The sequence below is a fragment of the Uranotaenia lowii genome, chromosome 1, assembly GCF_029784155.1.
Source record: "Uranotaenia lowii strain MFRU-FL chromosome 1, ASM2978415v1, whole genome shotgun sequence".
Lineage (NCBI taxonomy): Eukaryota > Metazoa > Arthropoda > Insecta > Diptera > Culicidae > Uranotaenia > Uranotaenia lowii.
Window position 1 is genome coordinate 17,368,545 of NC_073691.1, and position 22,752 is coordinate 17,391,296.

At 33.0% G+C, this 22,752-nt stretch overlaps 1 protein-coding gene across 2 annotated transcripts in view; it reads right to left on the reverse strand.

Moving 5' to 3' along the window:
- Positions 1-22,247, reverse strand: part of LOC129745129 (carbonic anhydrase-related protein 10) — a 119,559-nt gene extending 97,312 nt beyond the window's left edge. The window contains exon 1 of one of the 2 annotated variants that reach the window (XM_055738025.1): positions 22,032-22,247. The gene's annotated coding sequence lies outside the window, so the exon portion shown is untranslated. Of the gene's footprint in view, positions 1-21,724 lie in introns of both variants that reach the window. The other variant, XM_055738033.1, reaches the window with a different exon arrangement.
- Between the last annotated feature and the right edge of the window lie 505 nt (positions 22,248-22,752).

Below are 22,752 nucleotides of genomic sequence, written 5' to 3' on the forward strand. Positions count from 1 at the left end.
TGAGTGTAAATTTGACACTTCTCGCGTGAAACCGCTATAACTCTTTTGTTCCTCAACCGATTTTTACAAAATTTCTAGTTTTGGAAACCTCGTAACACAAATCGGTATCGTAGCGCTCATCTAATCACACTTCTAGAATCGGTATTAAAATAACCTTTCTGATAAATATAAATTTATTGCGAAAATTTTGCGTTAATATATTTAAAATCCAGTGTAAATTTGAGTTTAAGTCTCAGAAAATCTGAAAAATTGCAAATTGACAACAGGTTCAAATAACCTTTGAAAATTCATAAAAAATTCTATGATTCATATTTTGACAATCTAAACATGCAAAAATGTGCTAAATGACGTCAACTTTCCAATCCTCTTTCCAAATTTATCTGGTGTGACTTCAACAATTGTGTCAGTTCATTGATTGAAAAGCACGGATTTTACACATTTTTTTACATTTTAGTGGTTATGATCTTGAATTTAAAAAAAATATCCTTTTATGCAACGTATAGCTTCCAACTTCAGCTTTCTTTGACACTAAGTGATTTTTTATTTTTTCGGATTGTTTTTCTTAGACTTTGAATAACGGAAAACTGAAGTGTAGAAGCTGAATATTTTCTGACAATCATATTTAGGTTACATTACGAGATTTCTACAACTATAAAATTTGTAAAATCGGTTGAGAAACAATAGAGATATATTGGTTTTAGTCAGGAGTGTCAAATTAACACTCCAAGGACTGTAACGAGCAGGGTTGCCAACTTTGTTTTTCAAAAATCAAGGAACTGGTGATATAAAAATCAGGCAAATTCAGGCTACGTTGAAGTAACGGAAATTTCGCTGACAGTGATGACCTTTTTTTGGTCATCGCTCCTCATTCTCACTCTAAGATGTGTTGTGAGCCTACTTGGTTGAATAATACCACTGAATCAAAGCTATCGTAAGATTCCCTTTAATTCCCTTTATTAAATATAAATTAAAGGAATCTTTAGATTTCATTGATTTAGCCACATTTGCACTTTTTCACTTCAGCAATGGTACCTAATCGAGTTCCTTACTACCCATTTTTCATCACATTCGCAAAAATCAGGCAAAATCAGGCAGATTTTCAAAATCAGGGAAATTCAATGGCTTATCAGGTTGTCAGGCTGAGCCTCGAAAAATCAGGCAATGCTTGTAAAATCTGGCACATTGACATCTCTGGTAACGGGTAAAAATTTCAGCGACGGATGAGGGTTAAGAAACAATTGCTTGATGTGTCGTTCTCAAATACTCTCTTCATGCGAGATCTGAATCGGGAGCATACCTACATAAGACTCTGACATTGAAGCCCACGCCGTTGTAATGTTATCAATAAAAAAATTAAAGAATTTTAGAATTAAATTTTTTTAGAGCGTTTTAGAATATCTAGACAAGATCTGAATCCGTCATTGGATTAAGGATGCTAAAAAAAAAAGGTCAAAATCTGATTTTGGTTTTCATATGGGATTGATAGTTTATCAGTTATCAAAGATCGCTCCTATGTACTCGAAACTGATCAATTCCTCAAATTTCTACACGCCATAACACCAGAACAAGAAGCGATAGAAAAACAAATAATTTTAATTCAGGACGCCAAAACCTTACAAAATCAGATTTTTGAACATAGTTACCAATTATTTCGGCACATAAAAACCTCCTGGTCCTGAATTTGAAATTATCAATTTTTATGAACGGCTCATGAATTCTAGATGTCCCAAAGATTATTTTCGTGAACACTAGGCACTTTCTCTATTTTTAACCCAAAGCTCAGAGCTATGAAAATAGAGTTGATAGTGTAAGATTATACGTGGTAAGTGTTTGAAGTCGAAAAAAAACGTTTTTGGATACCAAATTAAAAAACCAACCTTAGTACCTACGTCGAATTCCAAAATCTTCAATCAAAATTGCTGATTTCGAAACAGCGTTGAGAAAACAGAAATTGAAACAACGCTCAGAGCTTAATACGAAGTTTTGAAAATTAAAATTTGAGAAAAATTTTCATTATAGGGGGAGCAATCCAGAAGGATTGTCTCATAGAATATGCTCAATAAAATTTAAAAAAAATGAAAAATAACATCACACGTTCGATGCTGAATATCGTTTGGAAGTACATAGGTTAGGGTGGTAGCCAAATGGGTCATGTCGAATTGCGATAACATGTTTATTGCCCCAAAAAAACTACCTGTGCACAATTTCAGCTCAATCGAACTTGATTCAGATATGACTCAAAGCACTCTAAGTTTCAGTTGTGCTCCTCAAAAATTAACAAAGGGGGGACCAAAGGATATCCGAATATCTAAATTTTACTTGCCAAATGACTAAGAAATGCATGAAACGTCGAGATCTGGTACTATCCCGTAAAAAAATGGTCAAAATTCGACTTTCTGGGATTAAATCAATTTTCTGTAAAATGGATGGTTTTCCGGAAAACGGCCAAAAAAAGTCCCAGTAAGTCAATTCTTGGCAAAAAAAATTTTTCTAAGTCATTTGAAATCAAAATTAAAGTTTAGATTTTCCAAATTTCCAATGTATTAAGCATTTTAAAGTCATTTGGCATAAAAACTAAAATTTCGATTTTTCCGATTCCCTGCCCCCCTTTGGTGATTTTTTAGGGTAAAAAAAACTGAAACTTTGAGCGCTTTGAGGTACCCCTAAGTCAAGACCGATTGAGCTGAAATTTTTAATAGGTCAGTTTTTTGGGCCAGTCTAAAAAATTAAAATGGTCGGATTTCAAAATTCGATCGTGAAATTTCTCACCTACATCCTCGAATTATCCTAGATCACAAGAAAAGTCAACAACTCATTTATTTTCCCCTTGAATAAAAGCGGACAAGTGAATGAGAAAAACTCGGACAGCAAATCCTGTCAGAGTTGATAAAGTTCTCCGCAAATTTAACCAAATAAACTGTGCACAAACATTTTTATTTGCATCAAAAAAGTTCAGCTGTGCAAGCTTTAGAAGGTCGCTGTCGACGTCGAGGATGATGATGACGATGACGGTGCTGATCATCACCACCTTCTGCAAATTTAGTAAGGTAGGGCAAAAAAAGGACGGAAAAAACTCCACAAAAGAGTTTACACTACAGTCACACCATTTTTGTGTGGTCTCGGTGTGAAAGATAATAAATTAATTTTGTGCTGCAGCCCGCTCTGTCGTCTCGTCTATTAAGCTGCGGTGCGGAAATGAGTTGGCGGAAAGGTGCTAGCTAAAGTGAAGAACTTCATCTGCCGGAAAAGCTTCGGTCGGACAGGTGGGCTCTTTTCGCCAGCAGAAAAATAAACAAAGTGGCAAAATGCTTGAACTGGATAATAGAATAATGCTTGGCGACCGCAGTGCATTCTTTTTTCTTCCTATCATAAAGTGATGCTTTACGAGGTTAGGAGTTTATTTAACTGAGTCTGTCTGAAGTTTGCGAAGATGAGGCGAAACAAATAGTTTCCGGACGTTCGGAGGAATGATTATTTCCGGTATTCAGTATGCAACATAGAAACACATTTTATTTTATTTTCAAGAAAAATACAGACACTATGGATTGAATTGAAAAAAATTTTCAGCTAAGAAATTTTTTTTTAACAAATTGGCTGCAATGTGTTTGTCAAATTTTTGTTTACTGTGACTTACTGTAGTTTCTATGGATAAATTGCAATAATTGACGAAAGAAGGATTTTGATGGATTTTGACATAGAAATACACTTTTCTTCATGTTGAATTTGTGTTATCGTAGCGGTTAGCCCTTGTTCTTTTGAAAAATTGAATGTAGCGGTCAACCACCCCCCCACCCCCCCCCCCCCCTACACCAAAAGGGTCAAATGAGCCCCCTGGTAATAGACGCTAATGTTCTCAGCGCATCTGGCTGCAAATAAACGAAACAATAAGACCAAAATGTTTGTAATCCTATGCGAGAAAATGTGACGATACGAATTAAACTAACTTACACTGTGGATCTCAATGGAAAAAGATATCCTTTCAAAGGATTCATTCCATGGCGACCGTCAAAATTAATTTCAACTAGTTTTAATTTAACGTATATTCTTGTCAATTTTTAATGAGCCTGGTGCCCCAAAAATAATTAATACGAAGCAAACCGTTAAAAAAATTGATCTGATATTTAAGTAAAGAGAAACCAGCTTATAAAGTTAATAAACATTAAATTATTGAATTTTCATCCCATTGTCAATGTAAATTTAGTAGCATTGGCACATGTATTAGTTTACAAACTAACGAATCGGTATTTGACCACTCATTTGACAAATTTCACATTGATTAGATTTCCCCATAGATCATTTGACAGTCTCTTCAATCCTCTTAAGCGAATTTTTCATGATCTGCTTAAAGTTTACTTGTTAGTTGTTACACTAAGGTTGCCAGATTGCCATTCTCTTTCTCAAATCAAACTTAAAAAAACAAATTGTGTTGCCTTAATTTATTGGTTTATGCGTACAGCAAATATCGTGAAAATTATCATGAAAAGTTTTTTGAAAGCCCAAAATACGATTTAAAACCTGCTGATAAATTATTAAAAACCTGATCTTTGTCAATTTGAAACCATTCTCTTCAAACAGCGATTTTCGTCGGGATAGTTTTTACATTAATTCGTGTATGATATTTTTCCACTGAAGCAAATTTTGTGAAGCAGTTCCAAATTTTCCTTTTTTACAGAAAAAACTGTATCTTTGTTCCCCGTCATAGTACAGACTTCAAATTTTGTAGAACGTTAGTTGGATACTTGAACTAGATTGTGTGAGAATTTCATGAAAAAATATCTACCGAGAGAGAGAAATGGCAACTTGTCAAAGTTGGGAGAGAGTGCGCAGCTTCACGCGATTTCATTCTTTTTTGAACGCAACTGTATATTGTACTTTTCAATTCTTCGATAACCCCGAAATCCGTGAGACACTCCATAAAATAGTGACCAGAAATCAGGCATGCATTCATTGGTGGATAAAATAGAAAAAATAATAAAATTTAATAATATTTTATTCACTACAATCACTAAATGCAATCAGATGAATCACAGTCGATGGTAAATTTTTAAACATCATCAGCTATTCTAAAGAAAAGTAAATTACGATTTTTTTTAATTTTTCGGACCCAGTGAAAAAACACTTCTTTCTGGAAATCACGTTTGGGTTTGGTGGCATAGAGGTATAAGTACATCACTTGAAGGGACCTTGGAGGCAAAGAGGCAATGATCACACTGAAAGGGCACTTAGAACAAAAGTTCGACCATTTTCTGGCTGATTTTTCTTATGACAAATTTTGTAGGTTCGCAATACCGACGGTAAGTGGCGAACATACGATTTTTCCTAAACAAACGCGGTGTAGAAAATGTTAATGTTTAGTCCGATTTTATCGTTGGAATTGCCTATTTTTTTAAATGGGTGGCACTTTCTAACTTTTTTCAAATCGATCGATGCGCACTCTAAAATCGATATTGCGTACTGTTGGAAAAATCTACCAACAAACGAAATCGTGTGTCCAGTCAGTATGGTCAATGTTTATACTAAGACTAGCTGATTTACCCGGCCTTGCTCGGGTTCACAATAAATATAAATCAAAATTGATTTGACATTTCGAAATTTTGAAAGCTTTTAATTCATCATTTTAACAAATTTGGCCATGTGGTTTTGTAAGCCTATTTAAAGTTTTGATTGGATTTTTAACAAAGTTTATCGTTTTCATATTATTGAAAAATAATAGTTATTAGGTTATTAGTTATTAGCTAAAATAATTTCCCTTGAATGCCTATTCATCGAATCACAAACAACATTTTAAACTAAGGTTTCTAAAATGCTCCGATTTTCCATTTTAATTTTCCATTTTAACGTTCAAGAAGGAAATTTTTTATGGCAAATTTTATCCTGACTGGTTATGAAAGTCTAAAATACATTCGGTGATGTGGTTTGGTAAAAACAATTAAAAGTGTTTTCTTCTTGATTTTTACTGAATAATTCCGTGGTTTTGACCAAATTTGCTCGGATATTGCCCGGATTTTGGGTTAAACATTTTGAAAACAACTACGCGGATTGTTCTAGAAAATTGCCCAGATTTTTTCGGTCCGGATACGTCCGGAAAAATTCTTGCAACCCTATCAACCCGTAATTTTTTGGGAAGCCTGAAAATTTAGTCTTTTTAACAATGTATTTTTTATCTTGTCCATGTGTTTTCTAATGAAAATCCAATATCTTAGGCTTGTAAACATATGTACACGACCTCTTTTGAAGATTATCCCACTTTTTGAAATGAATGATCTGTCGTAGAATAGTATATTCAATTTTAATTCGTACTTATGATGAGAATGAGAAGTTGTTTCAGATGTTAAAAGTTTCATTAATAGTTTTTAAGTTATCAAAAAACACATCACCTCGGAACCGAAATCACCCATTTTATAGCATTATGAAAATTTTATTTGAGTTACATTTCAATTTTTCTATTGTTTGACATAACTTTTACATTAATTATCTTGAAGAGTGATCAATGTAAAAATCCTAAAAATCCTTAGAACTCATTCGTTTGAATTTGCACTAGGTCTCTAGTTTTCTCATGATAAGATGGTAGAATTGAACACATTGATGACCAACAATAACTCAAAATTTATCAATTGACCGATGAAATTAAATTGTATGAAATAACAACTTCGGATTTAAGTACTAAAAAGTTTAATGCGTTGGATTTGGTTGCAACTTTTTCCAGAATATGCACGTTTAATTGTCTCACCTGCCTGTTGAATAAATTCCTAAACAGCAATCAAAGCATTGATATTGCAGCATTCAACTCACTACCCTTAATTTAGTTTCTTTCCCTATGAGGAATTCCAAAAATATGAAAATGGTTGGTTCCTCAAAGCTGGAACATTAGTTTTTATTCCAAAAAGTTATTCAACTGTCAATTCATAATGAAGGTAAATCATTGTATCCATTCATCACACACTGCATATTCTTGTTGATTCTCAACGCCTCCCAGCGGCGGTTGGGACCACTTTGAAAACCACTATTCTGATCAATATGTTCCTAACAGGCGATTAGTATTTTTTTTATTCCAAAAGTTGACTTATTATTTCATCCAAGAACCACGTGCTTGTGCCCTGTGCCCACTAAAAACTTCGCTATCAAATTTCTAATCATTAGCAGGCTTTAATTTGTAGTCATGTACACGTGAACTCTGGATGGTCGATTCTTATTCATGGCCCATGGTGATGGTGAAAACAAACCCGCCAAAAGAAATGAGACTCTCGAAGCCCCCCAGCATTTTGAAAACCATTTCAATTCTAGTCAATAAATACCTAACAGGCTTGTTGTAAATCTCGTACCAGTACCAAGTGCTTTCAGCAGTAGAATGTAAAAAAAAACCCGCCAAAATTTCTCCATTCAAATCTTTAAAGCTTAGCAAGCTTCGATTTGCTTTCCAGCACACGTGAACTCAGGACAATCGTTTCTAATGGCCGGCCCATGGTGATGGTGAAAACAACCCGCCAAGGGGAAAATGTCGGTTGGCAAAATGGGTGCCATGACTTTTGTTTCGTGGGAATAAAAACGAATGTTGTATGGAAGGGTCCCTTTTCTTATGTGGGAGGGGCTCAAAACTATTACTAAAACCTTACCATGGTTCAAACACATAACTGTACCAAATTTCAAGCTGATCGGTTAAGCGGTGTGGATTTGTATAAGGTGCATACAAACATATATAGTCCAACTCATCTTTATATATTAGATTAGATTGCCACAGTTTCATTCGGGTTTGCCCGGGTATTTAAAACATAATTTGACAAAAGTCCGGTCCGCCTCGTTTGTTCGGATTTCATTGAAAAAAAAGCCCGGATTTTGCCTGGATTTATTAACTGTATTTACCAAAACAAACAAAAAAGAAACAAAATGTGTTATAAAGTTTTTTTTATTTATGCTTTCAAAACGAAATTTTTTGAGCAAGTTTTAAAAATAATCATGAAAGTTTTCTTTTCGAAAGTCTAAAATAAGATTGATAAAGTGCTGATTAGTTACGATGAAAATAAAAAAATTCAAAGTTTTTTACTTGATTTGTGTTGAGTAATTCCTGGGTTTCGACCAAATTTGCCAGGATATTGACAGGTTCTGAGATAAAACAGCCCGGATTTGTGCAGCCCTGTTCCGCGCTGAAAAAAATCTGGCAACCTTAACTTATAACCCTTCACTGAACCTAAATTCACTCTTAAAATACACATGATTTTTCACTTAAAAACAAGGATCCAGTGATTTTCTTCCATTCAAGTGCGACATATACATTTCACTTGGCAGTCACTTAAATTGCAAGTGAATTCATCCACATTCACTTCAGTCGTCACTTGAATTTAAAGTGAGAAAAAATATTCACTTCCCCATCACTTGAATTTCAAGTGAATGTCGGGTTGTAATTGTGTTTATTTTCAGGGTTCGAAATGGTAAATTCTCAAGAGCAGCATTTAAAACTTATGCTGGATTTTAATTTTCCCAATTCTTAACTAGGCGATTTTGGCGGTAGTTTATGTTAAACGTGATGTAAGAAAAAGTTATTTAAAGCATGTTTCAGCTTGTGGGTTGGACTGGACAGATTTTTTGGTTTGCAGCAGGGAAGGTTTAGAAGTCGCACTATCCGCAGACACCGATCTGCCTTGGGATTACGATGGAATTTTCCAATCAATAAATTTATGGCGAATGCGTAATGTAAGTATTTGAAATCGAAGTGGTGTTCTATAAATGTTCTTTTTTTAAAAAACGCAAGAGATAATTTACTTGAACCTTACTTAGAAATTCAGATAAATTTCACTCGAACGTCATATTGTAATTCACTTGACTGGTCACTTAAGTGAATTCACTTGACCCATCACTTAAAATTCAAATGAAATTACGTCTGACGAGAATTTACTACTGATGTCACTTACTTTTTAAGTGAAAATTATTTTGCGTGTTTGCTTCCAAACAAAATGTTGTTTTCAGTTAGTAAAGTTTTTTCTCAGAGACAAAAACATCATTAAAATTCTGATTTCAATAGCATATGATGTCAAGGCAGTCAAGGATTCGTTCTAGGTGCTTAGACGGCATCCATAGATCAGGGGATTTAGGGGAGGGGGGAAGTATGCTCATCGTTACGTAACGATTTTTCCCTAAAAAATTTCATTTTAATCGCAGCTATTTTTATGTTTTCCAATTTTTGCAGAATGATTGCAAACCAAAATCAGTTTAAAATTTGAAAGCTTCTACTGGTTTGTAACCTTTCCTCTTTTAAAATTCTGAGATAGACTCCTAAAAATGTGTATTGAATATCCGTTGGAGGACCAAATAATAGGTACATTTACCCCCAAGAACTCAATTCAACCTTAAGACGGAATTCACAATTTTTTCTCAATTGATTTAAAAAATGCAATTTTGACTATTCAGACGAATATTACTAAGCGGGGTATATTTTGCTTAACAAGTTAAGCTCCTTGAACAAAATAAAGTAAACAAAGTAGATCATCAGTTAACAAGCACAGAGCAACTCGTAATAAGACAGTCAATTTATTTTACCAGAAAGTTATCATCAAGAGTTCTTAGAAGCGATTCGTATAGATATTAATTCCGTTTTGAAGAACGTTAAAAATTGACATAGGGGGGGAGAGGGTCAAAAAAGTGCATTTTTGCGTTACCTAATTTATGGATGCCGCCTTATTTCATTTTTTTCAATTTTCTCACTTATACCCCTTTAGCTACAAGAGCCTCTTATTATTTTCGTTGTATGAGTATTCTCGTGGGTAAAGTTCGATAAGAATTATGTTCCAGATTTTTCTTTGATAATTGAAACCTTCATAATTAAAAAACAATTATTTCATTAGAATTCATTAGAATAAGAATTTCATGAGATTTATTCTAAATATATTTCCCAGATTTGCTCCTAAATTCCAGAACACAGATCCGTTCATTGTAATGAATTCCTATTTTTTTTTAAATCTCCAAAGTTGAATCTAAATTTGAAAAATAAATGTTTATTCTAAGTTGAACACTGAAATTTTAATGAAACCATTTTTTTTTAATTCACATCATTACTTTATTTATGAACGCTACCTTGAAGATAAAAAAAAACTTTCCAATGACTCCTAGATTGTATATTTCAAATTTACCGTTATTCAAAGCCGAATATTTTTATGAAATCGAAAATCATCGTTCGAAAAAAAAAGCTTACTTAATGCTTAAAAATATTTTACATAATGCTAAGCTAAATTTAGGAGCTGTATGGTGCAGATAAGGAGAAATGTTTTTGATTTTTTCTAAGATCATAAAAAAAATGTTAAAAAGTCAACGGATCTTTATATTAAACGTCAAAGTTATTTCAGTCGAAGGAAATTTTCTTTCGAAAAGTGGATTGAAAAGTTTGACACGTTTGACATCTTTGGATTCTTAAAACGAAAAATTGAATTTTTGACGTGTTTCCAAATGTAGCTGTTTTGTAGAATGAAATGAAGTAAATTACACAGCATTCGATAGGTGATCTACACCTTTTTTTATTGCTATTTTTTTTTTTTTTGGTTTTTTCCTCAACTTTGGGTGTCATAAAAATAAATGATTGTATCAGAATATTGTCTTAAATGAGTACCGTCAAACGGGGCATCATGCAACAGCGGGGTTCGATGCAACATTTATTTAACACTACATTGAATCAATTTTTAATTTAATGTATTGTAATAAAGTTATCTTTTAATGATAACAAAATGATCATGACATAATTTCTCACATTTTAAGCTAGTTTTCTTAAATTTTTTATTTTTATGTAAAATTTGAAAAATCGAGCAATAAATGTACAAATTTTCACATTTTTTGATGCCGAAAAAAACTTTACCCAGTATGGCGGATCGGCTTGATAAAATTATCTACAAACTTTTTACTGGTTTCCTCATGTTGTATCAACATTATTGGTCTAAAAATATTTTTCGAACAATCACCAAATTTTTTTAAATTATTATTTTTAAAATTCAGTTAGGTGTCTGGGGTTAAATGCAACAAAATGCAAATCAAAGAAATACCTTGTAAATCTCGTTTCCATGTGTTGGAATATGAATGTTTTGCATCACGCGTTTGTGAACATTGAAATTTCATTCATCCAAACATTTATTTTTATAATTTCAGCTTTTAGATTTTTTTGTAGTATTATTTAACCCCTAAATGTATGCAGCATCCTTATTTTCAGAAAAAATTTGAAAATTAGTTTTAACAGACCCAAAAACTACTGCAATTGGTATTGCCATGCGTAATGGCCTTTAAGGCATCGCCAATATATTAAAAACTATAAATTTTTGTACGTGTTCATAAGTTTTTTCATTAAAAACAAAGTTTGTTGCAAGTTACCCCATTTTCTAAGGAGGGTGAAAATCGCATGTTTTTAGAAAATTAAAAATAACTGAAGAAACCTATAATTTTTCTAACTACGTCAATTGGATATCCCAGCATCCTTAAAACGTTTGATGCAAAAGAGGTAGGATTAACTGTGAACATAAGTTTTTTAGAAGCCATTGAAGTTGAAAATTGTTGCATGTTGCCCCAGTTGACGGTATTTAATTTACGTCACAAGGTTTCCCAAACTTTAAATTTCACACAAGTCCGTTAAAAACACAAAAGAAATACAGCGGTTTAAATTGAAACTGTCAAATTGACACGTCCAAAAGTTTAACGTGTTAAAAAAATCTTGAACGGATAAAAGTTTAAACACATTTTGAAATTCGTAAAAAATAGTTTTTCATTTATACAAAACTCTGTAAGAAGAATGGAAATGTTCTGATCAAACATTATTATACAATTTGAAGTCTTAATTATTTACAGGACGTAAGATTGTGTTTTTCTTGTTTTGGACTTCGACTTCGATTTATCGCTTTTTTCTAATGCAAAAAGATACAGTTATCGATTGAATATCTAAATTTCAGTTAAATGGGATAAATAAATATTTTAAAAAAATAAAACCAAAATTTTTAGAAGCATCTTCAATATAAAACACGAAGAACTGTTTCACAATGGCATTGAGTGAACTGCAGTCAGATTAAAAACTATTATTCTGACGTACTTCATCACCACACGATGACCCGCGACAAGCTGACATCCGTTTGATGAAACTTTAAAAGGGATTCGAATTTTTTCATCCTCTGTTCCGCGACAACCATAGAAGTGTTTGGATTGTCGGAACAACCGAGGGAAAAGTCAAACCTTTCAAAAAAAACCTGAATGCCATCCCCGAATCTAGCAGACTGACGATTCAGTGCAACTTGTTTGGTCAGTGAGTTTTAATTTCTGTTCATTTTTAACTCGGCCTTTTTTTCTGCTCTCTGTGAGTAAACTTTTGGAACGCAACGCGGCTGTTTGTTGGTTTCATCCTTGCGCCCACAATTCCATAACGATCACAACAACGCCGATCTGACCACCATGCCCCCGCTTGCTTTCGAATAAAGTGCAACTTTTGGGCGACAAATGAATGGTGACACATTTCGTGAATGCAAACTAGGACGGAGGAAAGGGGCGATTTTTTTTTCATCTTTGTGAGTCAACTATTGTTTGAGGGGATATTTCGGTTTTGTCAGAGCCGTAGAAATACTTTTTGAAAAAAAAATTAAACCGGAGTACATACTAAGACTGTATTTAGAGTTGATATTCCAAATCTAAATTTCGATTCGAAATTAAAAATCAAAATTCAGATTATTAAATTTTTTTAAATGTTTTTACGCCACTGTAATTTTTTAATTTTTTTCAAAGGATCTCCAACCATCCGTAGGATGGTCGAATGATGATTAATTAACGTCTGGCTAAGGGAAAATTCCGAACCGAGGGAGGAGACCTCAGACAAAGAGTTGAACAAACACATTGTTGCACAGCATCATCCAGTGAGCTATTGTGGGTTCATAGAAATTTTTGGTAAGCGGAACCTGAATGGGGAAGACTGTTGTAGGGAAATTGAAAAATTTGTCATTCCGTGCTTCGTAGAGTTTTATTTGCGCTCTCACTTCCGGTCGGATCACGGACAGCCAGCCAAGGTCCTTCCGCAGTGGCAGGATTTTATTTTGTTTTGCAAATGTTACAAAATTTATACCCTATACATCATGAAAAGGGGAACTAATCGGTTTTGATGACTTTTAGGATTATAGGATGTCTCTCGAATGAAAATTTTTTAAATTAACTTTTGAGATTCGGATTATTTCAAATGCGAAAATCGGAATTCAAGATCAAAATTTATGATCAAGCTTCGAAATTTCTCTCCCGTGAATCACCCTAAGCAACAGTCGAATGATGGCAAGGATTATTCGGGGCGTGCATGTAGCTACATATTTCCGCTCATATGGTCGATTTAGCAATCGGTTTTGATTACGATCGGAAGTTAAAATGAAACCCATTGACATTGGATCCTGACAGCAAGCGCAGGGAGTGAGCTCGGAAGGTCACTCACTCACATGCTCATCCAGAATTTATCGATTGTCGAACGTGTGAATCGCAGCTAACGGCTTAATTGAAATGTTTCGTACAAGATTGATTGTGTGTGAGCTCGGGGAAGGAAAGAGAAAATGTAGCAACAACTCGTTAAATCCGGTTTAATTGAATGGAAATATTTCCAATGTGAAACAGTTAATCTACTCAACATCATTATTCTCGTTTTTTATTCTAACCTCGACGATAGCATAGACACAGGCGTTTTATCAACAGTAAGAAAAGCTTTAATTTGATTTTTTTTTTTTTTCAGATACGTTTGAGAACCAGTTTTTAATGGCCGAAATAACTTTTTATAGGAACCTCTTGAAAATTTCCAATTTTCAAAGAAAGAATCATTTCAGCGGAAATAATCCAATGATTAAATAGTATAAGTGAAATTAATAGTCTGAACAGTCTGATGAATTCATATCATTTTTTTCCTATTTGATAATTAAATTCAATAACATAAAGTTATGTTTTGCAAGGCCGGCAAGACCGGCAAGGCCGGGGAGCAATTGACGCTCCCAAGAGGGTAAAAAAATAACATTTCTTCAATCATACTGCCTAAAATTTTAGCTGAACAAATCATCATGATTTTTTTTTTTCAGGACCTGGCAAATTCTGGTAATTTATTTTTGAATATTTAACACAAAATCCAGACAAATCTAAGCAGATCCGAGTGATTATTCGAAAATAATCTATTAGATAGTGACGAAAAATTCTTTGGGTTTTCATATTTTTTTTCAAAACTTTTCAGCAGCGTTCAAATCGTTTATTAAACTCTAAAAAAAAAGAACAGAACTATTTTGATAAAGCTAAAAAAAACATTGGGAACCATTTGAATTTTCTGTTTGAGCTAGATCGTAAATTGCTTTACTTGATCACTTATCTTTTAAAACCAGTGTATGTCCGAAAAAATCCAGGGAATCTGGAATGCCTACATCACTATCTCTTATTTATTGGATAAAAAATTGGGAGTTCCCAACGAATCAATCATAACTTTTTCTTAAATTTGTCAAAATTGAAAAAAAAGTTATTTTTAAAAGAAGATATGCAGTACGGGATACTTAGAAGAAAGAAAATAAGTAACTAAAAGGCTTTATAATTAATATTCCAGAATTTTATCTAAGCAAAATCCGGGTTAATTCCGAGTGTTATTGAAATTTCAAAAAATATATATAAAGAAAGTGAAAAAATAAATGTAAGCTTTTCAATCGTATTGTAATCGAAATGAAAGATTTCTCGAAGAAATTAAAATTTGAATTTGGTGTTATTTAACAGCTACACAAAGCTTTTTATTTATAAAAAAATACAGAACTGTATTTTGTTAAAAAAAAATACTGTTATGATTATCATAGAACATCTCTTCTTAACCTCTTTTTTAAATAAAAAAAAACAATAAGATTCTTTATGACCTTCTCTTTGTTTATAGGAAAAATCTAATGCAAAATAAAAAGAGTTCCAAGAGCCATATTCTGGAGCGCTAATCTGAGCTTTCAAAACTTATAATAAAAAAATTATTGTTTTTCTTGCATAAATGTGATTTTTACAGATTTTTTTACAGTTTCAATATATGAATTTCGAATTTGAAAAATATAGGATCACTTTCTAAAATTACGTGTAGGTACCGATTCTGAATAACGACAAAGCAATTTCATAACTGGTTGTTTCATTGAATTTGATAAATAATGTTTTTTCGTTCGTTTCGTTTTTTCGTGTAAAATTGAAAAACCTCAAAAAATCCATAAAACCGACAATTCCAATAAAGAAACGCTACGAAAAGAATCTGAATGTCCTATTTTTCATCACTCATCATTTAAAACCTCCGTTTCGCAAACTGTTGACAGTAGCGAAATCATCGGCAAAAAAATGAATATTTTGAAACAAAAGGAAAGTTTTCTGAAAATTTGAGATTTGATGAATAACCTGAAGTCTAGCTAACCATCTTGTATGGATAGGGATAAATCTTTTTTAATTATTTCAAATTTTTGCAGCAAGAATCAGTCGAGTTAGTCGGTTTAAGTACTTAGTTTTCAGGTCTTGAGTTTTAAAATTGCTCATTGAATTTTTGGGGCATTAAAAAAGTTTGAAATGTTTTCCGATACTGCTACCATATTAATAAGTATCGAATGCAGTAGACTGTTAAAATCTGCTTTTTAATTTTTTACGGGTACCCGAGAATTCCCGAGAAAAGAATTTTCAGATTTCCCGATTCCCGGGAACACTAAAATGGCCGGGAAATGGAAACACTAAGTATGTCTCGTTGTGGCTTAATGATATCACACACAAATTTAAATTGTTTTTATTTTTCTAACAACACTGTTGGTGTTAAAATAATTTTTGGACAGACATAATTTTTTTAAATAAATATTTTTATAATTCAGTTAAGAGTCTGGGTTAAAATGCATCAAAATTGTAAATCAAAGATACACCTCTTAAATCTCGTTTCCATATGCTGAAATATGATTGTTTTGTACCAAGCGTTTTTTTATTTAAAAATTTTATCCATTTAAACATTATTTTTTATTATTTTAGCTAGTAGAATTTTTTGTAGTATTTTTTACCCCAGAAAGTATGCAGTACCCTTATGCTTGTTCTTTCAAAACATTTTTGACAGAAAAAATGTAAAATTTAATTCGAACAAAATGCGTTATGACATCACAAATATATCAAAAACTATAAATTTTCAAACGTTTTTATTTAAATTTTCATTTAAAACAAAGTTTGCTGTAACTTATCCCTTCTTCTTAGTAGGGTGAAAATCGCATGTTTTTGTAAATTTGAAAATAACTGGTGAAATCAATATTTTTTTCTGACTACGTTATTTTGATGTTCCATCAACTTTAACACTTTTGATGTACGAGCGGTATGATTATCAGTGGACATTAGGTTTTTAGAAGCCATGAAATGTGTTGCCTGATTCACCAGTTGACGGTGGTTTTCAATGCATACATTACAAATAGTAAAAAAAAATTGAAGGTTCTGTATAATTATTTAGGTTTGAGTTATTTTACATTAATATGTAGTAAGGTAGTTATTTTAATTTCTATCTTTCGAACATAATTATAGCAGTTGCCAATTTGTTTCATGAATTTTGTAAAAGTAAATAAATAGGATTTGAATATTTCATTTTAAGGAAAAACTTTTGATATTTACTTAAATTGAAAACTAGTAAGATTATTCTTTTTACTACAAGCATGACCATTTGAGGCATTGGTAAAAATTTATCAAGTATTAAGAAATAAAAGTAAGAGATTAAGTTTGCGGTTCAAATAAGATTTATTTTCTACTCTTGTTAAATCTAATAGTTAATTAGTTTAGTTTGAAGCTTAGTTTAAGAAAAATCTGCAATATGAATTATGTTAAACAAAAAACAGTAAAATATGTTCTCAGTTGACTTTTAACTTGAATATAAAGTACAAGTTCTTAGGCCACAAAAAAATAATTATAAATAATTTATTTATTTTATGTGGTTTCTTTTGATTTTTGTTCCAAACTAACTCTGATTAAATATAAAATTTTAATTTTGAATCCACAATCAAAACCATGAGAATCTCACACGTTTTGATCTCAGATGTTGTAATCTTGATTTTAAAACTAAACTTCGAGCTGAATTTGAATTTTCAATTTTGATATCAAATATGAGTACTGCCTTTGAGTTTTAAGTATGAATTCCGAATTTAAAACGATTTTGAACCTTTTGAAGTTCTTACTAATCATGAGCCATAAAACGAAATTTGGATCAGAATTTCAACCAGAATTATCTTATTTTAATTCTATATCTTTGGCTTCCAATGTGAATGTATACGAAATTTAACTTGTGAATCTGAATGAAAATTGCGAATGATGAAACTGTTTCAGATTTTAATTACAATTCTGGATCATCATTATGAAACTTTCTTTAGATCCAAATGAGCTTAAGAATTAAAACTACAAATTTCAAATCTTCTAAACGATTTTTAATTTCGAATATTTTCTTTTCACATTCCGAAATGATGAGTTTCTAATAAAAAATTTTGAAATGCAAAATCAAGATTAGAATAAGGATTTTTTACCAATGACAATCCAAATTCCGTGCAAATCCGTTCAAGGTCGAGATTGTTACACTTGAATCATATAAGTCGTTCATCAAAATTTGATTAGAAATTTGTAATTTTGAGTTTCAAGAACCATATGGGAGGGGTTGAGATTTCAGATTCAGAATTCAGATTCAGAATTCAGATTCAGAATTCAGATTCAGAATTCAGATTCAGAATTCAGATTCAGAATTCAGATTCAGAATTCAGATTCAGAATTCAGATTCAGAATTCAGATTCAGAATTCAGATTCAGAATTCAGATTCAGAATTCAGATTCAGAATTCAGATTCAGAATTCAGATTCAGAATTCAGATTCAGAATTCAGATTCAGAATTCAGATTCAGAACTCAGATTCAGAATTCAGATTCAGAATTCAGATTCAGGATTCAGATTTACAATTCAGATTCAGAATTCAGATTCAGAATTCAGATTCAGAATTCAGATTCAGAATTCAGATTCAGAATTCAGATTCAGAATTCAGATTCAGAATTCAGAATTCAGATTCAGAATTCAGATTCAGAATTCAGATTCAGAATTCAGATTCAGAATTCAGATTCAGAATTCAGATTCAGAATTCAGATTCAGAATTCAGATTCAGAATTCAGATTTAGAATTCAGATTCAGAATTCAGATTCAGAATTCAGATTCAGAATTCAGATTCAGAATTCAGATTCAGAATTCAGATTCAGAATTCAGATTCAGAATTCAGATTCAGAATTCAGATTCAGAATTCAGATTCAGAATTCAGATTCAGAATTCAGATTCAGAATTCAGATTCAGAATTCAGATTCAGAATTCAGATTCAGAATTCAGATTCAGAATTCAGATTCAGAATTCAGATTCAGAATTCAGATTCAGAATTCAGATTCAGAATTCAGATTCAGAATTCAGATTCAGAATTCAGATTCAGAATTCAGAATTCAGATTCAGAATTCAGATTCAGAATTCAGATTCAGAATTCAGATTCAGAATTCAGATTCAGAATTCAGATTCAGAATTCAGATTTAGAATTCAGATTCAGAATTCAGATTCAGAATTCAGATTCAGAATTCAGATTCAGAATTCAGATTCAGAATTCAGATTCAGAATTCAGATTCAGAATTCAGATTCAGAATTCAGATTCAGAATTCAGATTCAGAATTCAGATTCAGAATTCAGATTCAGAATTCAGATTCAGAATTCAGATTCAGAATTCAGATTCAGAATTCAGATTCAGAATTCAGATTCAGAATTCAGATTCAGAATTCAGATTCAGAATTCAGATTCAGAATTCAGATTCAGAATTCAGATTCAGAATTCAGATTCAGAATTCAGATTCAGAATTCAGATTCAGAATTCAGATTCAGAATTCAGATTCAGAATTCAGATTCAGAATTCAGATTCAGAATTCAGATTCAGAATTCAGATTCAGAATTCAGATTCAGAATTCAGATTCAGAATTCAGATTCAGAATTCAGATTCAGAATTCAGATTCAGAATTCAGATTCAGAATTCAGATTCAGAATTCAGATTCAGAATTCAGATTCAGAATTCAGATTCAGAATTCAGATTCAGAATTCAGATTCAGAATTCAGATTCAGAATTCAGATTCAGAATTCAGATTCAGAATTCAGATTCAGAATTCAGATTCAGAATTCAGATTCAGAATTCAGATTCAGAATTCAGATTCAGAATTCAGATTCAGAATTCAGATTCAGAATTCAGATTCAGAATTCAGATTCAGAATTCAGATTCAGAATTCAGATTCAGAATTCAGATTCAGAATTCAGATTCAGAATTCAGATTCAGAATTCAGATTCAGGATTCAGATTTACAATTCAGATTCAGAATTCAGATTCAGAATTCAGATTCAGATTCAGAATTCAGATTCAGAATTCAGATTCAGAATTCAGATTCAGAATTCAGATTCAGAATTCAGATTCAGAATTCAGATTCAGAATTCAGATTCAGAATTCAGATTCAGAATTCAGATTCAGAATTCAGATTCAGAATTCAGATTCAGAATTCAGATTCAGAATTCAGATTCAGAATTCAGATTCAGAATTCAGATTCAGAATTCAGATTCAGAATTCAGATTCAGAATTCAGATTCAGAATTCAGATTCAGAATTCAGATTCAGAATTCAGATTCAGAATTCAGATTCAGAATTCAGATTCAGAATTCAGATTCAGAATTCAGATTCAGAATTCAGATTCAGAATTCAGATTCAGAATTCAGATTCAGAATTCAGATTCAGAATTCAGATTCAGAATTCAGATTCAGAATTCAGATTCAGAATTCAGATTCAGAATTCAGATTCAGAATTCAGATTCAGAATTCAGATTCAGAATTCAGATTCAGAATTCAGATTCAGAATTCAGATTCAGAATTCAGATTCAGAATTCAGATTCAGAATTCAGATTCAGAATTCAGATTCAGAATTCAGATTCAGAATTCAGATTCAGAATTCAGATTCAGAATTCAGATTCAGAATTCAGATTCAGAATTCAGATTCAGAATTCAGATTCAGAATTCAGATTCAGAATTCAGATTCAGAATTCAGATTCAGAATTCAGATTCAGAATTCAGATTCAGAATTCAGATTCAGAATTCAGATTCAGAATTCAGATTCAGAATTCAGATTCAGAATTCAGATTCAGAATTCAGATTCAGAATTCAGATTCAGAATTCAGATTCAGAATTCAGATTCAGAATTCAGATTCAGAATTCAGATTCAGAATTCAGATTCAGAATTCAGATTCAGAATTCAGATTCAGAATTCAGATTCAGAATTCAGATTCAGAATTCAGATTCAGAATTCAGATTCAGAATTCAGATTCAGAATTCAGATTCAGAATTCAGATTCAGAATTCAGATTCAGAATTCAGATTCAGAATTCAGATTCAGAATTCAGATTCAGAATTCAGATTCAGAATTCAGATTCAGAATTCAGATTCAGAATTCAGAATTCAGATTCATAATTCAGATTCAGAATTCAGATTCAGAATTCAGATTCAGAATTCAGATTCAGAATTCAGATTCAGAATTCAGATTCAGAATTCCGATTCAGAATTCAGATTCAGAATTCAGATTCAGAATTCAGATTCAGAATTCAGATTCAGAATTAAGATTCAGAATTAAGATTCAGAATTAAGATTCAGAATTCAGATTCAGAATTCAGATTCAGAATTCAGATTCAGAATTCAGATTCAGAATTCAGATTCAGAATTCAGATTCAGAATTCAGATTCAGAATTCAGATTCAGAATTCAGATTCAGAATTCAGATTCAGAATTCAGATTCAGAATTCAGATTCAGAATTCAGATTCAGAATTCAGATTCAGAATTTAGATTCAGAATTCAGATTCATATTTAAATTCGGATGGAAGATAAAAACAGATTAGGAATTCTTGGCTAGAATTCAGGTAGAAATTCAAAACAAAAATTCAAAAGTTCACCAGAAAGATCCTATTAATGTTTCCTTCCTGTTAAAGTTACTCCGTTGAAGTCTCGCAGTCATTTATGTTCGTTTGCATAAATCAGCACCTTCAGCGCCGCAATCACTTATTCCTTCTTCCGTGTTCATGTTAACAAATTCACCCGAGAGATTAGCAGTCCCACCAAAGTGATATTTATGCCTTCACAGGCGGGCGGGCGCTAACGAGGCGATTTCCACCTAAATGTATACACCACAAATTTCCTCTTCTCCTTAACGGGTCCTAGCACCTGCCTAAAGGCATTTTCCTCACAATGAGAGCCAGTCACGCACTCGATCAAACGCTTGTTTTCTCGTTCGTCACTTTCACTAAATCCGGAATGCAAGACGGGGAAAAACGGGCCGGTTGATTCAATATTCATCCGTCATTTACACATTTCTCACACATAGACATAATAAGACAAGCTCACGTGTAGCCTAATTAAATTTCGGATTTCCTCGGTCTTTTGAACTTCCGGTTTGGTTTTCCTTTAGGTGGATATTACGTTTTATTCGAGCGAACATAAATAAGTTTTCTTTTTTTTTTCGGGAAAACACAATGCCGGTTTTTTGAATAACCAAAAACGCTCGTCACATTTTGCAATGCAAAATAGTTAACACTGCGGCGATGAGCCACCGGTCATCAAGGATCATCATCTAAATCATCACCGTTATTATGCCACCCGTGATGGTCACCGGTCATCATTATGAGGTTGGACTCCCTACGGAGAAAGCCACAAATTTCATTACCAACAACACCACAGGACCACACACACAAGCTCTCTGGATCCGGATACTTAATATTCTCATTCAATTTAAATTTAAATCACCGGTCCACGTTTGTTGTTTCTCATCGGGGCTTTATCAGAAAGCCGGATCAGAGACGCTTTGTTTTGACCAAAGGCTAGGTTCCGTTATCCCATTTTGTTTCGAAAAAAATCCTTTCGAAAAGACCAAAACCGTAACCAAACTCGCGTCGACCCTAAGGTAGCAATCTGGGACCACTGTCATTTAAAAACGAAACTTTACACTAACACCAGCAAACGAATAAACTTACAAACGTCAACCAGCTGAGGTCACTACGGTGTGGCGACAGACCTCCGAGATCGATTCACCAACAACGACCGGCACACAAAACTGCCCACCGGAACCGGAAACCGGAGAAAGAAGAATTCATCATCATGCCATCCTCGCCAGGAGAACTAGTTCAATCTTTTTTGAAAACCGCGCGTATCGAGACCACGTTTTCGTTTGTGCGACCGATTCGCCAGACTGCCGTAGGGAAACTGAAAGCCCGAAACGTGTCTGCCCTCACCTAACCAAGTCGAAGTCGGAGTTTTTCCCGTTCGCAAATCGCAGGCACGAAGCTCCCTTTCGAACTAACAAGCTCTGTTACCGAGAACAAATTTTACCAGTTCGCCAGAGCTCCAACTCAGCTGTTATCGCGATGTTTACATCGATGTGGGAAGGAGATGCACCGATTCGAACGATACCCAGGCCGAAAAGGATGACTCGTTTCTGTCCCGGTGTTCTTTTGGCTTTCGAAAAGGGGTTTGGGCTGGGGTATCCCAGAAACTCCACTGAATCGAAGGGGAAGGATGATGGGCATTATACTCACAGGATTTTGCAGGCACATGCGCACAGTGCAACGAATCTGGTGAATCAAAACAAAACGACCGATAGCATTTGTTGATAAAAAGTGCGATGTGGAGCTTATTATGTTCGTTAAATAAAAAAAAATATTTAAAAAAAGCTATAGCATTTCTGTGAAAGAAACC